This window comes from Cetorhinus maximus, chromosome 19 (genome assembly GCF_964194155.1).
Source record: "Cetorhinus maximus chromosome 19, sCetMax3.hap1.1, whole genome shotgun sequence".
Classification (NCBI taxonomy): domain Eukaryota; kingdom Metazoa; phylum Chordata; class Chondrichthyes; order Lamniformes; family Cetorhinidae; genus Cetorhinus; species Cetorhinus maximus.
This window is the reverse complement of record NC_135897.1, coordinates 58,741,785-58,757,296: the sequence shown is the minus strand read 5'-3', so window position 1 is coordinate 58,757,296 and position 15,512 is coordinate 58,741,785.

Sequence of the window (15,512 nt, the reverse complement as noted above, 5' to 3'; positions counted from 1 at the left end):
AGGGAGTAAGAGGTGGGGGATGTTCAGGTGAACATGCAAGGGAGGGCTCTGTGTAGTAAATGACTCCTCCTGGGGAGCAAAGTGAGGGCGGGTATGTTAGGAGGGAATGGTGACTGTGAGAGGGCGCAGAGAGGGCCAGAAGAGTGAAGGTGTGTTGGTAGTGCTAAAAGGGATGGTGAGGGTGGCTGCTGGGACTCAGAGGCAGACATGGACTCTGGAGGTGGGAAGGAGGAGGTCGGGGAGGTCAATGTGGATGAGGTGGGATGCTCAGGAAGGTAGGCAACATACACGTTCACGTAAGGACAAGGGGCAGAATTTTGCCCTTGGCGGGGGTGCTCGGCAGGGGCGGGCGGGGACCAATTAAGGCCCGCAAGGAGCTGCCTCAGGGAGATTGAAGCGCTGTGTAAAAAAAATAAAAATTTAATAAAACATGTCCCCTCAAGTGACTCTGTCACGTAGGCTGAGACATGTTTTTAATTTGAAAATAAAGTTTTTATTTAACGTTTGTTTGCTTTAGGAAACCGCATCCCACTCATGGATTGAGCATCATTGCGCATCATTTTACACTCGGGCATGTCGGGCGCGCGCCCAAGTGTAATATTCTGCCCAAGGGTTTGGGTTGGTAAGTGATGGTGGCGAGGTGGAAGGTGAGGAGGTGGAAGGTGATGCCAGAGGCATCAACAATGATGGGGAAAGGACGTGCATGACTGGTGAAGGGGAAAGAATGGGGAAGCTGATCCAGAACTTCACTACGACCATTGTTGTCGAAATCAAAAGTGAGCGGAACCTCATGTTGGATGGGCACAGATGATGCATGGGAGTGTGGTCAGTGGGTGGGCGGAGATGCAGGTCAGCTCAGATGGACAACTGAAAGAGAACTGTAGGCAGCACTGAAAATACTCAGGACAGTAAGATGAGTGTGATGGATGAAGGCTCCGTGTGCGTGGGAGAGTGCCTGCACCAGGCTCCGAGAGGCCCTGCCACACACACACTGCTCCCTCCAGAATCACAAGTGGTCTGGCTGTATGCAGCTGAACTGCAATGGGGTGGTTGGGGTGGGGCAGGGTGGGGGGGGAGGGGGGTGGCTAGCAGGGTGGCCGGTGGGGGGACTCGTGAAGCTTGTAAATGAAGCTTAAAGACAACATTACACATTAATCAGTGAAAGTGAACATATTTTCAGATTATAAAGTGACAAAATGTGTTTACCTGTTCAACCACTTGTGATCAAGTTTCTTAACTTTTCTAGGCCTACCACTTCTAGGTACTGCCCTGGCATCTGCAGCAGGGGTGGAGACAGCCTGTGCAATAGTTAGCCCTGTTGCCTCTGATGACTTTGGCGTGCGTCCTCTGAAGATCCGAGACCATGAGGGCCCCAGCTTGCTTTGGCTGTCCTTCTGTGGACCAGCTGCTCCCACTGCAGTAATAGAAGATGAGGTTGAGGGGGGGTCACAGACAAAGGGGATTTGGAGGGAGCAGACAGTCTCTGAGCTTCCTGAGTGGATGACCCAAGGGTGTCCAGCTGCTGCTCTTCCTCCTTTCGGGTGCCCGATGGCCCCGGTCTGACTCCTTGAGGGGAAGGAGCACCTGGAGGGATGTTGAGGTGCTCAGTTTTTCGTTCGTGGTGTCACTGCAGGAACTCAACCATAGTTACCGTGATGGAGTGCATGTCTGCGCACATCTCCATGTTTTGTTGGACCAGGGTCTCCATGGTGTTCACCATCCTTCCCATAGAGACCTCCATGCATGAACATGTGGGCACCACTTCATCAGAAAGCAAGTGGACGCACTCCTCCGACTTGCATGCTGCTCTATTGAGGGCTTCCAACAGCTCTGCATGATGTTCCCCTGCCTTCTGCTGACTCTCCACGATGAGTTGGGAGGCTGAATCCAGGGGCTCGTCATCTGACTCGGACCTCACATAGCCTCTGCTCTGCAGTCCTCTGAGTGCCAGGAAGCACAGCTGAAGCTGTCTCCTCCTGCTGCAAATGTGTACCCATGCGGTGACCACCAGATTGTGAACCTGAGTCTGCTCTAGATTTAGGTCCCACCGAGGAGTGTATCTCTGCGCTGGTGGAGGGAGTGGGTAAGTGCTGTGATGGGTCTTCCAGGCTGCTTATGTCCAGCTCTTCAATGGAGGATGTGTCCTCTTGGCTGGAGGTGAGGACATGGATGGAGCTGAGGGACAGGCTGTCTGAGGGTGTCGGTCATTTGGCGGAGCTTCCTGTGAACCAAAGTAGAGATAATTAGTGCATGGCAGCCGAGCCAAAGGCAGGAGAGAGAGACATTCACAGTTGCATTAAGAGAGGGATGATGGGTGTTCAACGCCGACCTCACTGTTGCCGCAGGCACAGTCCACGTCCTTACCAGTCAGCGTGATGGCACGCTCCTCAAAGTGAGCGAGGGCCACTCCACCCCTTGGCCTGGGACCTCCTTGCTGTTATGAGCCAGCTTCTCCTGCCTGAAAACAGATGGAGAGAGTGTGAGCAGGACACAGGGCACTGCGTGGAATGTCTGTGTGGTGAGTGGAGCCATGGATGGGATGAGGATATGAGCGCCAGAGGATATAAGTGTGACGGAGATGTGAGGGTGTGTGTGAGAATTAGTGGTGTTGTCCATTGAGGTGTGAGATCCCTGTAGATGTGAGTTGAGAGTGATGAGGTGGTTGACTTATGCTGGCAGAACAGATGAGAACATTCACCCTCTTCCTGCACTGGATGGCTGAGCTCCTCTGTGCTTCGGTGGTGCTGGCTGCCACTGCCACTGCCTCCCAGGCCAGATTGGTGACACTGGTGGACCTCATGTGGCCAAAGCCAGGGTAGAGGACATCACAGTGGCCTTGCACTGCATCCAGCAGGTGCCCCAGAGAGGCGTCACTAAATTGGAGGCTGCTGTCATCTTTGCTTTTGGGACCATCTGTTGCCTGAAGCAGTCCTGGTCTGAAGACATGAAGTAGGCATGCACTCTGGTGCACTTTAAATATGGCACCCGGAGTGAGGAAGCTGAGGTCACGGCAAATCCGAGCCCACCAGCAATCCAGAGTGTTTCCTGTGAATGTATTATTAATGAGGCAGGGCAGGAATGCAACAATACAGCGCAAAAACCTGCCATTGCGGCTGATGGGTAAAATGACTTTTTTCACAGCCGCTTCCACACTTTGTGCACATCTGGGACAATTCCACCCAATGTTTTGGTAAATGGGTACCCAGCACCCCCTGAGAAAACAGGTGTTAAGCAAATCTAGATCAGGGTTCTGCCCCACATAGAAAATCCTGTTTTCTATTTTCATGTACCAATGAGTTGCTGAGGACTGAACATTACATTAGTGCAATGTAAATAGGATTGTTTCAAACAATTTTCTTTAAAGCTATTGTACTGAAAATGCAATATGATTAGCTTCATAATGATGCAATGTCAAGAAACTGTTATTTCAATATTCTAGTTAAATTTTGGGCCTTTACCTCTGCAAAACCAATGCATATCTTATCACGTGTTTCATTTACTAATAGGGAAGGAAGCATCAGGAATGTAGAATAATCTTTCTTATAATATCACTGAAAAACATAACCAGAAAATTTTTCTTTACCTTGGGTATTATTCTATACATTCTTAGTTCACCTGATCTCAAACTTCTTTGTGGTGTATATGTATTGGTCAACATGTCACTACTGATACATTTACTGAATTTTACAACAACACTAAATGCTGCTCATTTCTAAGTTAATGTCACATTTGTGAGTCATCTAGACAAGCAGCAGTCTGCAAAATTCCTTCAGTTCAAACTCCTTCAATTTGTTTGAAACGATAAATGACTTTCCTGTCTTCCTAAGTAACCTTCTTTCTTTATATAACAAAGACAGGATAGTTGGAGCATCCTCCCATCATAGTTCTGTGTTTGAGTGCAATGAGCCCCTTTTTACAATGTCTTGTAAACACATGTTTTCGTCAAGGCACCATCTGTCACCCAGTGTATGACTTACAGATCCCTTGTCATGGATAAATACCTGCTATCCTGGCTGTGATTCTAACATATAGGCCCAGAAATTTGATGGCACCAAATACATTTTCAGGCCCAAAGCATTTAATATTATGAACGGATTGTGCGCACTCATTATGCACTGCCAGCCGCCATTTTGGTGAAAGCAGAAAAAGAGGTGTCCAGAGTCCACACCTGAAACAGGTGTTCGTCCTTTTACAAAATTGGGCTGCTCTGGATGCAACTGATGCTGGGCCAACTGCATTCTGGAAAATGTGGTTTACATGCACCTACATGTCCTTGAAGGGGCTGCTGGAGGCTACCAGCAAAAGCATAGTTTTCTTTTCCCAACATCTTTACCTGAATGTGGACCAGGAGGTGCAGGAGAGCTCTCCCAGGCTCCACTGCAGAACCAGGGCCTGCTTCGCCTCCTCTCTTGCTTCTGATTGCCTCCCCTACCCCCTTGATCCCTCTTCCGGGGTCTTCCTGAGGGGCACTGCTAGTGACTCAAAATGTACATGCTCTTCATCTGAGAGTTGCCTCTGGATGCCCAGCAGTCACATAACATTTGGTGTAGTCTTAAAATGGTATTACAATATTATAAATATCTTAATACCTGTGCGATGTTGAGATGCCAATTACCTCCATTCAAGGTTATACTTTGAAACAATTGTGCTGAGCATGATCATGCTGAAATTAAAGTGAAAGGATGGCAATGTATATTTTCTTATGTTGGTAACCTGAGAATCTAATACTTAACTTGCAAAACTATCATTGTTGGACTTGTCTTCAGAGCTGGAGACAATGCCCTCCTTGACACTTGGCTCTTTCACTAGGTATGGAGCATCCTGTTCCTATCAGATCAAGGCAATAAAGCAAGCAGACAGGCTGCTGCATACACTGTGAATTCCCTCATGTCTGGTTCTACTTCGCTGCTGTAACTTTACAGGAAGCAGTGCAAGCTGCCTCTCTGGTGGCCACAATGGTGACAGGGACAGAGCCAGTGGCTAGCCAAGATGGATATTCTGGTGGGGGAGGGGGGGTACTCTAAATCTGAAGATAGGCAGCACTTGCAGCTCCACAAAGGCAGGTAGGATGGCAAAGAGTGGCAATGACAGTTTGGGCTACCAGAAGCAAAAACCGAAACGTGAAAAATACTTCTTTCCTGCTTTGCCAATGGGAATGTCTGGGGAATTGATCATCCATTCCAGCTGTATAGCAGGCAATCCAGGAGCATTGGCAACCATATAAAGGGCAGGTAGGTATGTTTTCTCTGGCATTCACCTGCACCCTGTACAACACTGCGTCTGTTCCTTTACTTAAGATGCCGCTGTATCTGACCTCCTGCCTATGTTGGCACTGTGTCAATTCTCCTCCTTGTGCTTCACTGTGTCCCTTCCCACCTCCACTAACCACACCCAATATTAGCACTCTTTCCCTTCCTGTGTTGGCGCTATGGAAAATGATAAAGAAATGAAATTGTACGCTGAGTAAAATGGCCTGCCAATCACTATCTGCCATCTTTTGGTACTGGTGTTGATCAATTTCACCCCTGGGTCTTTTCCTCTGTTGGCTGGGTGCCATTCCCCTTTCCTGTGTTGGCACAATGTCTCTTCCTACCAATGCTGCACTATCTCTACTCCTCTCTCTAAGTTGCACTGTATCTCTCTGGCCACTCATGCTGGCACTGCACTCCATTGTGCCCCCTCCCACTGCCCTCCAATCTGGCATTGTGTTTTCCCCTCTCCACTCTCCACTGCAACGCTCCTGTTTTTCTCCCATTTACTTACCAGTGTGACACCATAGCTTCCTGGGAAAGAATCTAATATCCAGATAATACCAAGTACCAGTATTACACTACCTCTCAAATCACTATAAACTTAAATTTTGATTTACACCACAATATTGCAACCAAAAATTTGGAATTGCATTTTTGCCAATTTGTTGCAATTTCACAGACTGAATGTAATTCTACAACCCGCATCACATTTGGCTAATTAAAGTGAAGGACTGAGGAACACCAAAATAAAGGAACAGGATACAATATTAGAAGCAATCAACTTTTTTCTCTTTTACTTAGTTGAATTTCTTTTCTGGGAGGAGGGGGAGGGGCATTGGCATTCATGGGAACGTGGTACTAGGTCTTGGCTTACCATGGCTTACAGCCTAATTCAGGTTCAAGTCCGGTCTGGCAGGAAATGCCACACAGTGTTTCTTTTTTACTTTGGAAGACAGACAGGCAGGATTTAGGGACTCAGCAGCCTATTAAATCATCCAGTCATCAGGGATTTTCAGAGATTACTCTGAAAGAACACACAACTGAGGCAGACTTTCCCACAGATTGTTCAATTACTCTATGTGTACTGCATAATCCATTCAGCCAGCAATACAGGCACTTTGTAAAATAAAAAAGTAACACACAGTTTTTAATAACTAAGTGACTTTAATTATCCTGGGAAAGTAACAGTTGCCTTGGGCTCTATGGCACATATTCATAATTAACGTTACAAAGAGGTATTGTGAAAAAATAAACCATGTTCATTACTATTAGACTCAAGATTTTCCTGACTTTAATGTGCTCCAGTTGAAAAGCGACAGTTTAAATGATTTGTAATGCAATCTAATCTGCCAGCAACCAATCAGCTACTGATTTCCAAAGGACGACAGTACCAGCAACAAATGTTTAATATTTTAACTCTCACTAAATACTTCACATTAAATGCAGATGTATTTCGATATATAATGTAAGTATATATATGAAGGGTTATTAGACTAGTTATCATGAATCATTTCAACTGAAAGGGTGTCTTCAGTTCAGCCTTATCAGTCTCGTGGATTTGTGAAAGCTGCCCTAATTGTCTTTGCATGCCTTAGTCTTGCATTCATCTGCTTGAGAAAGGTTTTATTAAAATGCTAAATTAATGACTTAAAAGAAAAACTATTTTCCAGAATAATCTTTCAGAACAAGGTTGCTGATTCCCCTCAATGTGCTATAACTATCCTCCTTGGGAGAAGGACAGAAGTAGAAGTACCTTTGGAGTCATGCCTTGATGACATGCCTGGTGATGGAAGTGTGTAATCAAGTCAACCCTTCATTGCAGACTCAGTACTCTTAACACTGACCTCACAAGTCTGTGATACAACAGGGCATTGTTGATAACTGACTAGCCAACGTAGCTCACTAATGGAACCTGCAGTCGTAGATCTGTCACAGGGCAAGGGATTCTTCCTGTTCAGTTCCAGATAACTCTGCAAGCCAAGCCATAACAGGTAGGATGGTTCTGGTAGGACATGAAGCAGAAAACTTACCAAGTGTCTTCAAAGGTAAGTGGAATGTTTTTACCTACTTAAACTCCAATAGTACCCTTTTTCACGCATAAGGGACTCTAAACCTCAGCCCTATTAACCGACTCCTAAACTTTCAGGAAAATGGGCTGTCCTGATAGAGACATGACATTCACTGCAGCAAGCAAAAATAAACCTGAGTGATAGAAACTTCTCAGTGGCTTGTTTTAGAGAATTTTAAATATGATGATAGATGACAGATGCATCTGCCAGACAGACAGCTGGCCAAAAATGAAATTGCTGTGTTATGAAGATTGGAAAATAAGCGTGTATCCATGATTCTCGACACAAGTTATTTCATTTTCCAGCAATATTTGTGGAGGCTGGATACCTTCACTCAGGGAGAATGCAAATCAAATGGTTTGTTGCCCTGGGTTATTTTTTACAGATAGTTTTTACAATATTATTAATTGAACATAGTGGTGTCCAGCAATAACATTGTTACCTCCCAGCTGCTGACGCTCGTTTCTCAATTTTGTGTATCAATTAGCATGCAAGACAAGCAATGAAACTAATGCTTTGAGGGGGCCTAAAATATCAGTGAAACAATTTAGGACTAAAAGAAATGGACAAGTGTTATGCATTTTATCATTTTATGTGTGGATATGTCCGAATCATTGGCTACTCTACGGAAATGGTAGGAGTCTCAGGTAACATCTATACATGCATACTTTTGATCAGGAGCCATCGTAATAATGCCTAGGAGCATAGACGTTGGCTGAGTTTCCCTTCCTTGACCCAAGCAAAGGGAGGCCAATGGCAGCATGCCTGCTGCTGCACAAACTGAGGTCAGCTAGTTCAGCAAATGGAAACAAAAGACTTCTAATCATGAGTGCTTCCATGGGAGAGATTTGTGCATAATATGCTGCCACATGCCAGATAATGTACGTTTCAAGATGATAAATTACACTAATCGAGTCTGTATTGCTTAATGCACGTAACCCTTTATTTAAATAGCCCTTTACTTATTTCTGTGTGAGATGAAGGAAAAAGATGTGACTGCCACAGTTGACAACTTTGACTTGACATCCACATGACACACAACTGAAGGTTACGAAATGCCCTGAAGTTGGAGCTGAGGGTCTTCAATGGAGTGGGCCGAAACCTCACTTGAGCTATCCTTTGATCATCCACAAGGTCGTCAAAGAAGAGTTTAGCTTTTCAAAGGCAAATGAATCACATCCAGATCATGCAGAGTTTTGTTGTAAAATAAGTCTTATGGAATAAAACCCTCTATTAGAACATATGATGGAGAGATAGCTGCTTGATGGAAGCTGTGAAAAATTAAACTTGTTAAATTGACCAAATTAAATCTCTGGTGGCCCTGGGATATACAGCGATGATGTTCTCTTTCTTGTTTGCAGTTAGCAAGAATGTTATTGCTTGACTTATCTGCCTGAACCAAGATAATTTAAAAATAATGAAGCAATGAGTTTAGCTGCAGTTGGTACTAGATGCATACCATAATGTTCCATAAAAACAATTTAAAGCATTCTCTGTGGTAAATGAAAGTACATGTATTATTTTGTCAAAAAAAAACAACTGTCACAATAGTTACCAAAACCAAATAGCAAATTCTTGTGGTTTTCAAAAATTACATAGTATAAATGAATTACAACTAATTTATGACCTGAAAGCTAATTATGACCCATCATGTAATTCACAAAGCCTCACTTAAAACTGTGTGATTTCTTAACAAAAGTGTTTGTTTACATTTGATGCAAAATAAAGAGGTTAATGTGCAGTCAATTGCATGATCCATATTTATGCCACGCAAATTGTACAACTTTTATGTAACCCTAGATAATTGGCACCAACTAGAAAAAGTAATATGTAATGGGTTCATAGTAAACATGTACACAGCAAAATATTGTCCAAATATAAACTTAGTTTTAGTAAGATCTTATGAGAAGGCAAGTTTTGGCACACTGCTTGGCATATTAATGTATAAGAAATGCTTGCCCTTGAAAATATGTCAAAAATGTTTTCATGGCCTTGTTTGTTCTGAGAAAGGATCCTAATCCTATAAACAGGTATTTAAAAATGTAAATGTTGGCCTTGTCAAATTTTAAAATGTATTCTTTATCTAAAAGCATTATGCCATAGCTACACAGCAATGCAATGATGACAGTCTAAGCCTCAAGCTTGCTTTCATCCAGCCAAGCCTTCTGCAATGAAGCATGCAGACTGTGGGAAAGGGCTGCTGAGGCACGCGCCAGATAAGATCATACAATAAATGATACAGCTCTCTGGAACACACCATCACTTTCATATGCAAACACCCTCATTTGGCCTCTATTCTTTTTATCCTGTGCTACTCACCTTTCTCAAGTATTTCCACCACAATAATCTGTCAGGTAGAAAATAACTGAACAGGCCCACTATTCTTCTCCCTGGTTTTCCCATGTCATGGACAGACTACAGTTTTTTTAAAAAAAAAATAGTTTTCCCTTTTATCTTCCCCTTTCTGGCCTCTGAACAAACTCCCTCTATTTCTTTTCTCTGAATAGGGCTTGACTAAAGCTACAGAAAAAGGGTCTTTATATTTTTAGCCCTTGCAACTGACATGGAACTGTAGTAGCTCTTAATTACTCAGGAAGTGACAATGTCAAGGGTTTTGAAGGCAGCCATGCACTTCTTATTGATTTCTGTGCATTGTTACTAGTCTAGCATCAGGATTAAAGCACAACACTTTTTCAGTGTTTTGATTTTTTTCTAATCTCCACCAAGAATCATCCAGTAATTTGGATATTAAACAAAAAAGGATGTTTGAGGTTGACTGGGAAATCCTAATTGCCAATTTGCAATTTATAAAGTCAGAACATGACCAATTCACTGGTACTTGAGTTGTATTAAGCCATGCTTAAAAAGAATTGAGAAAATGTTCTCACAATGTGGAAAGCATGTTGCCGTGCTTAAGTCATATTGAATATTTTATGTTTCTACAAAGAAAGCTGTAGAAATATCTAGATAAATAAAGCTTTCCTTTTCTTTCATAAATAAAGAGAGCTGAAGTAAATGATCTATTTCTAGTAGCGTGTAATTAATCTCTCCAGCAAAACGTTCTCAAAGGCAATAGTAAGATAAATATGTGAACATTTAGAAACAAAAGACTGAAAAAGACAGCTGGTCCATCTAGCTATCGTAATGTTACAGTGTAACGTCTACATTCTATCACCCCTATCTGCCCTTGCCCTCTACCCACCAGCCATGTAATCCCTTAGGAGGGACTAAAAGAAAAGATAAAAAAAACCTTAGGCCAATTTAGGAAAAAAACTCAGAAATAATTCTCTGGCCCTTGAAGGTGATCAAATATGGTCTAGGAGACCACAGTGACTGAGAGAGGTTTTAATCTTCTATATGCAGTTAAATTGCCAACACTCAGGAACCCATCTGGCTCTTTAGAATGACTGTATGAATCTTCACTTACTGCATAACTTATACCAGAGGTTATCAACTGTGAAAAGAAGAGCCTCCTAATATCTGACTCAGCTCTATGCTTACATAACTCATACTCATGACCTCCCGATTAACCTAAATCCATCTAATCAAATTGCCTACCTACATGGACCAAATATAATCATTTAATTATTTTGAAGACCTCAATCAAATCTCCTTGAAGCCTATGCTTTTCTAGAATAATAAGTCCCTGCTTTCTACATCTATGATACTAACTGAAGGCCTTTAGACCTGGTGTCAAAACAGTGGCCTTCCTCTGATCTTTTTCTGTATATATTATACCATGCAAGGGGACCAAAACAGGACACATATTCCAGATGAGGGCTGATGAGAACCTAACAGAGACAGAATAGTATTTCCTGTTTTGTATTTAACTGCCCTGAAAATACACTTTAACATTCTTCACTTTTGCAATATTTGAAGAGCATTGATCACAGACTCTCAATGATTTATGCACTGTAACACCCAGGTCCTTTTCCAGCTTAGTAGCCTAAAACAGGGGACACATACTTGGCAGTGCTTCTACCTTGGTGCATAATACATGATCTGCCCATTGATACTAGGTCTTGTGAAGCCTAAGCAGTGGTACTGAAAGGGGTCACTGGAGGCCATTCACAAAACAGCCACAAACAATTTTTTCTAGGTATTTTTGCTTATCAACAGCTGCTCAATGATTGTTGGCGGGCAGCTTGCCAATTCAGAGGATGGGAAAATTATAACCCCATTTGTCTGATTTGTGCTCAAGGACCACATTTCATTGGCAGTAAATATGACTAGAATTTAATGCACCTTCGGGATCAGGCTGGCAGGTGGGAGGAGTGTAAAATCGGGAGACATGGCGGGGGGAGGGGAGTTGGAGGGGGCACTGAGTCTATTGTCCCATTGCCTACCCACCTCTGTTGGAATTTTACCAGTGGCAGGGTAGGTGTCACATGGTCCACCCACCCTGGGCCAATTGATGCCCTTAAGTGGCTAATTAATGGCCAGTTAAAAGGCCTCCTCCCACTGCCATTGGTATATCCTGGCAGCCTGGCTATGGGCTGGGGGTTCCCCCCTGTTAAGTTACCCTGTGCCTACAGTGGCGCACCCAATGGTGATACCCGTGCCACCCCTCCCCCACCCTTTTTCCTGTGTCCAGCCACCTGATCACAGATCTCAGCCCCTTGCGCAGACCTGTCTGACTGGCCCCAGTGAAACCGTCCCACTTACCTTGGTGTCCAGCTTCCAATGATGCTCCTAGTGGTGGACTAGCTGTGGCCCTGGCATAGTCACTGTTTCCAGTAGCACTGCTGGGGCTGGAGAGCTGCTGGCCATCATGGGTGCAAAGGCCAAATCTGAGCTAATTAACGTTCAGACATCCACTAAATCAAATGGAGGTTTTCCTAGCCCTGTGGAGGTGGGCTTGACCACAGCCTTTCAGCGTGGGTGGAGGGGTGGCGATGGGTGCAGGGCCACTACCTTTGGGGGAAAAGTCTGGCCGAGATTTTTGCATATAACATTCATTCTGTTTTGGTTCCATTAAATTATTTAAAGTTGATCATATTATTTGCAAAGGTTAACTTCGAGGTTTGTTTTGATAAAGGTACTGAGCGGTGTAACACTAAACCATAAAAGTTTATCATTTCAATTTCTGATCTGTTGAGTTAATCTCAGCTAGGACAGCAGGTGCAATTGTGCTCAAGATCTTTTCATGGTGAGGATTCCTACCTCCCTCTGATGATTTTTTTTATACATTACAATCAAATACAGGAAGATTCCCTCTGGTCAGCATGTCCAGTTAAATTACAAAAATGGCCATTCATAACTTTGCTAAAAATAACAATTAGATGAAATTTTTCCTGCTTTTGTTCATCAGCACTGAATGGATCTTGTTTAATGATGTGATAAACAAGATTTAATTGCTAAGGTGTCCAGTTAATACATTCAAATGATTTATTTTCAGCATTAAGCTATCAGGAGATGAATTTTTCACAGGGCAAGATCAATTGTCTTTTTCTAATCGTTCATGGGATGTGAGTATCACTGGCTAGGCGAGCATTTATTGCCCATCCCTAATTGCCCTTGAAAAGGTGGCGATGAGCTGCCTTCTTGAAATGCTGCAATCTATGTGGTGTAGGTACATCCACAATGCTATCAGGAAGGGAGTTCCAGGATTTTAACTCAGGGACAGTGAAGGATTGGTGATATATTTCCAAGTCAGGATGGTGTGTGGCTTGGAGGGGAACTTGCTGGTGGTGGTGTTCCCATATGTTGGCTGCCCTTGCCCTTCTAGATGGTAGTGGTCGTGGATTTGGAAGTGGCTGTCTAAGGAGGCTTGGTGAGTTCCTGCAGTGCATCTTGTAGATGGTACACACTGGTGCTACTGTGCATCGGTAGTGGAGGGAGTGAATGTTTGTGGATGGGGTGTCAATCCAGCAGGCTGCTTTGTCCTGGATGATGTCAAGTTTCTTGGGTGTTTTTGGAGCTGCACTCATCCAGGCAAGTGGGGAGTATTCCATCACACTTCCGACTTGTGCTTTGTAGATGGTGGACAGGCTTTGAGGAGTCAGGAGGTGAGTTACTCATCACAGGATTCCTAGCCTCTGACCTGCTCTTGTAGCCACAGTATTTCTATGGCTAGTCCAGGGGAGTCAGGAGCTGAGTTAAATGCCACAGGACTCTCTCTATGGCACTAAAGCTGGCATATGCAAACCTATGGTTAGCAACAGGAAGATTTTTTTTGCTGGGAATGAAATTGTAAATTATTCATGAGCCATATGTGTGAGCTTTTCTGTAATGATGCTTGTTGAAAAATTGATATGGCATTTACGGACGTTCAACTCCAGGGGCTGTTTTTAATTTGTAATTCTGATAAATTCAGTCATTTTAAAAATCCAAGACTTGCAAAATTGGGCATCTCTGACATTTGAAGGTCTTCACTAATAGTCCATACTCCTGATGTCACCAGAGACCACATAAAGTTGACTATATACCCCAAATAATTTCTGATTGTTTGAGATTGTGGGACCATAAATCATTTAAAGGCTAAAAATGCAGATGCAGGGTACTTTTTCACAACCACTGCTAAGTTTCCATTCACTAAATGTACTCAATATTAAAGTTTACTTATTGAACAAAATGCTGCATCTTATTGCTAGTAAGCAGAATTATAACCCCCTGTTCACTCTGCTGACTTCATTCACTCTCTTTCAAAAAGCCAGCTATTTAGACCTCTAATATTTTGCATTATTTGCTCTCAGGATTTGGATGAGGTTGCAAAGGTTGCGTTTATTGTCGATCCCAGTAACCCTGAGAAGATGGCCGTGGGTTTTCTTCTTGAACCACTGCAATCCTTGAGCTGCTGGTCCTATCACATCGTGTTAAGTCGGGAATTCTAGAATAATGAATCAGGATTGAAAGAACAGCAATATATGCCCAATCAGGATGGTACATTCCCATGCCATCTCAGTGGTTAAATTTGCATGGGAGGGAGATGCTACCAAGATAACAGTGATTTGCTGCCGTGCCTCCTGTTGCAGCCCCATTGCACCAGTGGCAGGAGCAGTGATCAAGCATGTTGCTCTTTCCTGGTTAGCTTTAGGGAACTCCTGTTACAGTTACATTGTTTATTTGGCTGATCCAGTTAAGGTTTTGGTCAATGCCCAAGACCTTGATAGTGGGAGGATTCAGTGATGATGGTGCTACTGAAGGTCAAGGACAGGAGGCTGGGCTTTCAATTGTTCAAGATAGTCATTATCTGACCCTTACGTGGCATAAATGTTACATACCACTTTTCAAAATAAGCCTGCATGCGTGCCATCCAGGTCCTACTGTAGACCAGAATGGGCTACTTCAATACCAGAGGACTTGTGAATAGAGCTCAAAATTATGGAATGGCCAGAAACAGCTCCACTGATTTTATGATAGATGGAAGGTCATTGCTGAAGCAGAGATGATGGTGAAACTTGAAATGCTTCCCTGGGGAACTTCTGCAGTGATATCCTGGGGCTGTGATGAATGGTCACCAATCTTTATTTGAGCCAGTAATGGCTGCAGATACTGAAGGATTTTCCCTTTGACCCCCATCACCCACCTCCACTCCATCCCCAGCTGCTACTGATCCCTCAAACATACCTTTTGTCTTGTGAACTGATCACTGCAATGGGGTCCTGGCCAGCCTTCAATCCTCATGCCCCTCCAGAGTCTTCAGCTCTTATATTCTGATGAAAGAACGTCAACCCGATACATTAACTCTGTTTCCCTCTTCACAGATGCTGGCTGACCTGCTGAAAATTTCTAGCACTTCTGGATATTATCTGTGCTATCTGTATCCTACCTGAACCCAATCCTGCTTGAGCTTCATGCCCATCATCACTGGTTACAGTGGCCAATCACTCAACTGCTTAAATTTAAAATTCCCATCCTTGTGCTTAAATCACTCCATGATCATGCCCTCACTATCTCTGTATATAACAACTAAAAATTAAGAATTCCATCCCTGTGTTTAAATAGCTTCATGGTCAAGGCCTTTCTATCTCTGCACCTTCCTGAAGCTTTACAAAATCCACCCAGCCCAAGCTCTATTCCTTGGATTCCTCATGTGAATTTCTCCTCTTTTTCCTGTTGTAATGTGCCTTTAAGAGATTACAGCATGACATAACTAGAAGGGAAGTGTGTCATGCGATCCAGTCTTAGTTTCACTTTTGCTTTTGAGCAGAACACACACATACACAACTCTGCTGTTGATGTATTTGCA